The sequence below is a fragment of the Aplysia californica genome, unplaced genomic scaffold, assembly GCF_000002075.1.
Source record: "Aplysia californica isolate F4 #8 unplaced genomic scaffold, AplCal3.0 scaffold00182, whole genome shotgun sequence".
In the NCBI taxonomy this organism is placed as follows: domain Eukaryota; kingdom Metazoa; phylum Mollusca; class Gastropoda; order Aplysiida; family Aplysiidae; genus Aplysia; species Aplysia californica.
Window position 1 is genome coordinate 1,217,004 of NW_004797452.1, and position 6,868 is coordinate 1,223,871.

Consider the following 6,868-nt stretch of genomic DNA (forward strand, 5'->3'; position numbering starts at 1 on the left):
CATAATGTAAAAACAACAACAACAACAACAACAACTACAATACACTTTTTGTTGTGCTTTTTTATCTAAAAAAAATAAACAGCTAAAAGTAACTTTTAGGATTTTGAGTCAAACTTTTAGACATGTAGCTCAATAAACATCGCCAGTGCAACTTTTAGACTTTAATCTTTATCAAACATTGTTATTGATAAATTGACGAAGTTTTTTACCTTCTGTAAATTTTGTTTTTGTTGGATGCAGGCCGTGTTGTTGTAGGCCTACTCAAGGAGCTTGGAACTAATCCTACCTACTTTTAATCTCCTGGGCCTACGTCGGGCGACGATTTATGCTCCCCCCCCCCCTTTTTTTTTCTCGGGGCTTTTTTGTGTCTAGATCTATATATTTTTTTTACCACCCGCTTACATTAGCTTACTTGACCCTGGGTTCTATTGCTCACTCTTCTGCTTTTAGTAATTGTCATACAGTTTCAGTGTAGATTAATCTCTTTACAATGGTGAATGAGACATGTGACGAAGGGCCAACCAACACGAAAGCAAAGAGGAAGTAAAAAAAAATTCAAGAAACGTAAGGGAAAACTCAGTTAAACCCAGATTAGCATAATATAAGCCTTATAGTTCCTTGTAATACCGTCTTCCGTGCTCTTCCACCGATCATCAAATCAATATTCGAAGAGAGTTTTAAAATAGTGTATAGGGATCATTATGTTCTGCGAGTATTCTACTGAATGTAGCCTAAGTCTGTGAATCTAGTTGTTTTCTTGACAGCGAAGCTTGTGGCATCGCATCTTGATCTAGAAGTCAGATGAACATCTTTTAAACTGGTTGTTAAGAGTGTTGGTGAAGGAGACGATGTAAATACTAAAAGAAACCAATATGCTTATTAAACTGCCCCCACCCTCTCCCAAATTTCTTTTTGGTTGTTGTTGCACAGCGCATTAGGCCAGGCTAAGCAAAAGGCGAGCATAAGGTCTACATTATTTTGGCTGGACTTTACAGTTTTAGCGGTCTTTGTAGGACGAATGACAAAATCTGGAACTTCCCGATGGCGACGGGAGAAGCTAACAAGTCGAGGATTACTCTGCCTTGGTTACTCGTGATGCCAGACCTGTTGTTTTCTTGAGTAAATTTTAAAGAATTGAAGTCTTGTTTCTATTTGCAGTTGATTCTGGACGTCTAAGGTAGGCCTGTAGTCTTATTATCTACTGTTTCTTTGAATTGATTAAAAATTGCTTGAAGACTGAAGAGAGGCCTACTGTCTATCATTCTCATTGAACTCATTGTGATTGTACTTCACTGTTGAGGCAGGTGAAGTCACTTGCACACTACTGCTAGATCTAGCTGACTGGCACTGGCGTAGATTTTAGACTTCTAAATAATTGCCCGTAATTTCATTCATCACTAGGCCTATCAATAAAACCGATAAAAGTCGGGTTTTAGAGCTGTCTCGATTTGGATTTCTGTGTTGTGTTGTCGGTGTATTGATTAGATCTCTAGATCTATCTTGTTCAAACGAAGGCATCCACCACCGCAGATCGTTGGTGACAGTTCATTGGTGACAGTTCATTGTTTTTGTGTGATTGTATACTGATGGGAAGATTGAAGAATACCGGACCACTCGTACATTATTGCGCGAGAATGTGGGGTAGGTGGGGCGGGTGGTTAGGGGGGAGGGGGGGTTCTACCGGTCCGAGATTCTCAATTGAGAGATATTAAAAACGTGAAAATTATGAATTCCTAAGGTTGAGACAAAGGCAAAGTCAGTCCGCTGGTCCGGTATTCTTCAATCTTACCGCTAAATTATTTGTCTCCTCCTTAGGTTGCCTCTGCCTCTACTCTATAGTAAAGGAGTAAAGGCCTAGCGACTAGACCTAGATCTAGAGAGGTAGTGACTTTTAGTTTGCTCCCCAAAATGACCCAGTGAGTGTAAGAACACACTTAAATTAGTTAAAAGCTAGATTCTAGATCTAGAGAGATCTTCTAATCTGGTCCAGAGAGATATCTAAGAAAGTGTAACCATTGATTGATCAATGATTGCAAGTGCCGGAGCAGATGCTGTGGCTATAGTATAGATCTAATCTAGTGGGCATGGATGGGAGCACTGCAGTATGAGTGTTATGTTGTCTCTTAGAACTTTTTTTTCGGAAAGAACTTGTGGAGTGTTACATACAGACCCGGTTACCAACAAAGTCACGAAGTACAGACCCGGTAGACCTAGGAGGAATCTGCTTTTGTGATTTCGAAAAGTTTCAGCTCCCTCTTGGCTCGGGTAGACTTTCTTCTAGATCTAGACCTAGGAGACAGACAGACATAAATCATAGATTTAGATATCTAGTTTCCTCTGTTTTGGAGTTGGAGGAATCTAAAGACTAAGACAATTTGAAGAAAAGAACAATGTCATTTAATTTAAATAAGTTCAATTCAAGCAGTCACTCTGTCTATATTTCTCTGTCTCTCTCTCCCCTCTTTTTCTGCCTGCCCCCCTTCCCTCTCTCTCTCTCTCTCTCTCTCTCTCTCTCTCTCTCTCTCTCTCTCTCTCTCTCTCTCTCTCTCTCTCTCTCTCTCTCTCTCTCACTCTCTCTCTCTCTCTTTCTCTCTCTCACACACACCCACACACATACGCACACATACACACACACACACACACACTCTCTCTGTCTCCCTCCCTATCTCTCTCTGTATCGCTCGCCTTCTCTTTCTCTTTGTTTGTCTCTTGTCTTTCTTTCTCCCCCACCTACTTTCTCACTCTATCTTTCTCTCATTCCTTCCTGTCAACTGGGGCATGTGATAATTTGTTCACTTCCCCTTGTTCTCTATTCCGGACTCTCTCTCTTTCTCTCTCTCTCTCTCACACACACACACACACACCACACACACACACACACACACACACACACACACACACACACACACACACACACACACACACACACACACACACACACACACACACACAAACACACACTCTACCGGGTCTGGGTGCTGAAACTTTCCGAAATCACAAAAGATTTCCCCTAACGGGTCTGTGAATACCTCTTGACTTTGTTCCCGGTTACCGGGTCTGAATACACTTCGATAAAAGAAGCCCTAACCCTTTTAAAACTCCAAGCCATTTAACAAACCTAACCCTAACCCAAACCCCCTAACCCTAAACTTAACCCTAACCCTAAACCTAGCAATAACTATAAAGGCTCCCCTGGTTTGGGAAAGGGCATGATTTGAGGTTTTGTATAAAAGAGTAAGTTACTGGCTCTTAGGTTCTTCTGTAATTATTGTATAGTTGATCATGTCCGTCACCCACTGTCGAGGGGAAGAATTGTCATTTTTAGAAGAATGTTTCAAGTGGCCAGTGTGATTAAACAGGCAAAGGGTGAAGTGGGAAGTGGTGGTTTTTACGGGCGATTTTGTAGATCAGGTCGTGTCACGATATGGTGGTATGTTAGGGGGGGGGGGGGGGCTACACCCCCACTTGTCAATTTTTGGGCATTTGAAATTATTGGCATCATCTAAAAGCTTTCAATTTCTTTGCCTTTCTTTCAATGAAAAAAATACCCGTCTATTTTGAATAGAGGTCGAAATAATTGCGATTGAAAGAGGTGGGGTCGCCTACTTTCAGTGCTAAAATTAGCGAGAAAATAGGCGCCATGCAAAGTTCAGTTTAAACTTCAATTGAGAGTCATTGAAAACTGAAAAAAATACATAATATTTTGTGCCTTTAAAACATTTTTCAGTCAAATGTGTTTTTATATTGGGCATAAAAGGTCTTTCTTGAGGCAAAAAACAAAAATTCAATAAAAATGGCCAAACTTGCGGAAAAATGCATCTTTCATTTTATTTTTTGATTAGCGCCTGATTTCACTACTATGCCTCACATATTAATGTGCTTTGTAGACCATTTTAAGGGACTTTCATAACATTAGAAAGAGAGATATAGTCATACACCATACTTTTTAGACTAAGTTGCAATACGCTCTAAGGACTTTTGAAAAAAGTTCATGCCTGTCATTTGAAATGTATGCCAAGGATTGCATGTCTTTTACACTGGCTAACATGATCTTGGACAAGGGTCTAGGGTTCAATGGAGGTGTCTGTTGTGTTATTTCATTTGTTATTGATTAGATCGTGAGAGTTGCAGCTATTGGTGAGAACAGGGGACCTCTGTAGGCCTTTTTATTTGCCTTGCACACATATATAATGTGAAAAATATTTTATCCATCCAATATCTCCATCACCCTACATGGATGTTTGTTATATCATGCACAGTTCTGGTTGGCCCAGACCTGCAGGATCACAGTGGCCTGCCCCCTAAATAATCTCAACTTTGTCACTTGAGGCGCAAAACACTGTCCTTAGAGTGCAGATGAATCTGGCCCTTCGAATCAGGTGTTGTGCAAAAAAACTGAAACTTGAAACTGTCTGACATTATGTCTCTCAAAATCAAGACAAAATAATTAATTAACAGAATGAAGACAAAGCAGGTGAAGATATTTATAGAATCAATTACAGGTCTCAGAAGAAGACGGGCTTGTAGTAGGAGTTGACTTCTTCACATGCTGCTAAAATATTGTGGATGAGAAGTGTGGAAAACATCATACATACTGACATCCTGTGCAAATTGCTTTTAAAAACATTTGGACAGGGAGCTAAATTTGAAACAGAAACTAAAAAAATTGAATCTTCAAAGAGAGGTCATCAGGTGTGCCTTTTGCAGTGTTGTCATTACAATAACATGGTAAATTTGCCCTGAAACAGTCAAATTCGGTTCAGAAATCTGATTTGTTTCCAAAAAGCATTCTATGTTAACTTTTCATTTTATTGGTAAAAATCTTGTCCCACCCTGAGCATACAGAATACAGTATACAGGGTTGCCAAAGAAGCTTTGTGAATCTGAAATCCTTAGTAGTGTTGTTTCTCTCATGAAATGATCGTTTTATTCTTTACTCATCACCACTCAATAAATATTATATTATTCTTCAAAAGATTTATATTATCATTTCTTAAAACTGTGAGTAGTAGGTTTTTTTTAGGATGGTCTGCACACTGGTAGAGGTTCTTTCTACTCCTAATCCGTCTATAGTTCTGTCATATTGCTTTTTTACTGTACTAAATGACCTTCTGTCCGTACATCTGTTTGATGATATCTGGTCTATCTCTTGAAATAAAATTTTGTTATTTTATCTTTTGTGTCATTTACACTTGAATTTCTTATTAGATCATCAAGTTGACAATTGGTGATATTTCCTGTTTCTAATTTTTTTTCTATATCACAACCAAAAGTGTATGGAATGAAGACAATTTTGGAAGGTTAACCATAATTGATGAGTCATGAAAATTCTTCAGAAACGAGAGGAAATTTATACAGTTTTTATATAAAAATAATTTTTTTTTTTGTTAAACATTTTTTATATATTTTTTTTTTTACCTCAGATACAAACATAGTGAATGTGAATGGAGTTACTAGCAGCTCTGTATGAAATTCTGGATTCGTGAGTGGTAAGTTCACTTCTTTTTTATTTATCAACAGATTTGTTGCACGTTTAGTGCTGTTCTTGTCGAAAATGAATTTATCCTGATGTTGTGAGATAATGGAAAAGTGTCTAGTTTTTTTCCAATCCAGTGAGGCATATTTTATGTGCTGTCTGTCTTGCTCGTGTCAAAAGATCACGGTGACTTTGTTGAGTCTCTAATCAGAGGTCTTGCGTTTGTTTTCTCTCTCTACTTTGGTTATTGGCATTGGATACTTTTTGCATCAAGTTCAAGAGAGAAGGATGACGTCTACTACTGTTACAAAGGGAAAACACAAATCAACGGTTTGTGTTCAAGTTCCTTTTAATCATTGCTGTGTGTTTTAAAATTGATGAAACACAGTGTGCGTTTTTGTCTGCTCACTGCTACGTGAACAACTGAAGATGGGGAGTAGTGTAGTATTTGAACTTGAGGTAAATACGACTGTCATTTAAGTTTCATTAGGAAGAGATCTGTCTCACTTAATGCGCCCTTACTTGCATGCCATTAATTGTAACATAGCTTTAACACTCATAATGCATTTATGTCTCCACTATAGAATTGTCTTTGAGGACTTCTCCTTTGTTCTAAAAGTAGCATTGACGTAGTTAAGGCGAGGAATTCTCGACCTTTGAGATTTCAGGCTCACGGCCATACGTACACGTACATAATGTATACACCATTGTTCTGTGACTGGCGACCTATATAGTGCTGAACCCCATCTGGATGTCATTACTCCCGTACTCTTTGCTGTCGTGTTTTAAACGTACGATTCTCCCCGCCGCTCTCGTCCTCTTTTTGCTTCCTCCTCTACTCATGCTGGGCTTGTTGTTTGGGCGATCTGGTGTGGTGCATGCTCCTTCTCTGCATTACATTATTTTGGCTGGACTCAACTGGACTGTACAGGTTTAGCGGTCCTTGCAGGACGAAATAAATCAGTCGTAATTTATTCCTTGCGAAGTGTGGCCGTTGTCATGCTGGCTGTTTGTATTACTTAATCTCCATTCTTCCGCCTCCCCCTTCCCCCTCCTCCTCCTCCTCTTCCTCCTCCTTGTCGTCGTCGTCGTCGTCCTCCACCTCCTCCTCCTCTGTCCTTTATCTCCGTGTGCTAGCCACTACTATATTATTATATCAGATCACTACAACTGTCATGACGGACACACGTAGGAGCGCCGTACAACCGATATTATGATGTCTGTTATGTCGTAGCGCGCAGCTGGAGTAGCTGAAGAATGTATCCGGGTTATTGAGTCTTTTCTGGGAAGAGCAAGCCAGAAAAGTAAATGCTGTGTGTGATATTGTGTAGACAGACAATGGTCACGTGAAAATACACACACACACACACACACACACACACACACACACAC

At 39.5% G+C, this 6,868-nt stretch overlaps 1 long non-coding RNA gene across 1 annotated transcript; it reads left to right on the plus strand.

Moving 5' to 3' along the window:
• Positions 1–560: 560 nt before the first annotated feature.
• On the plus strand, positions 561–6,833 carry LOC101859935. The gene is made up of 2 exons (XR_220464.2): positions 561–1,177; positions 5,424–6,833. It is a non-coding gene; the product is annotated as an uncharacterized LOC101859935 (long non-coding RNA).
• Positions 6,834–6,868: the final 35 nt, after the last annotated feature.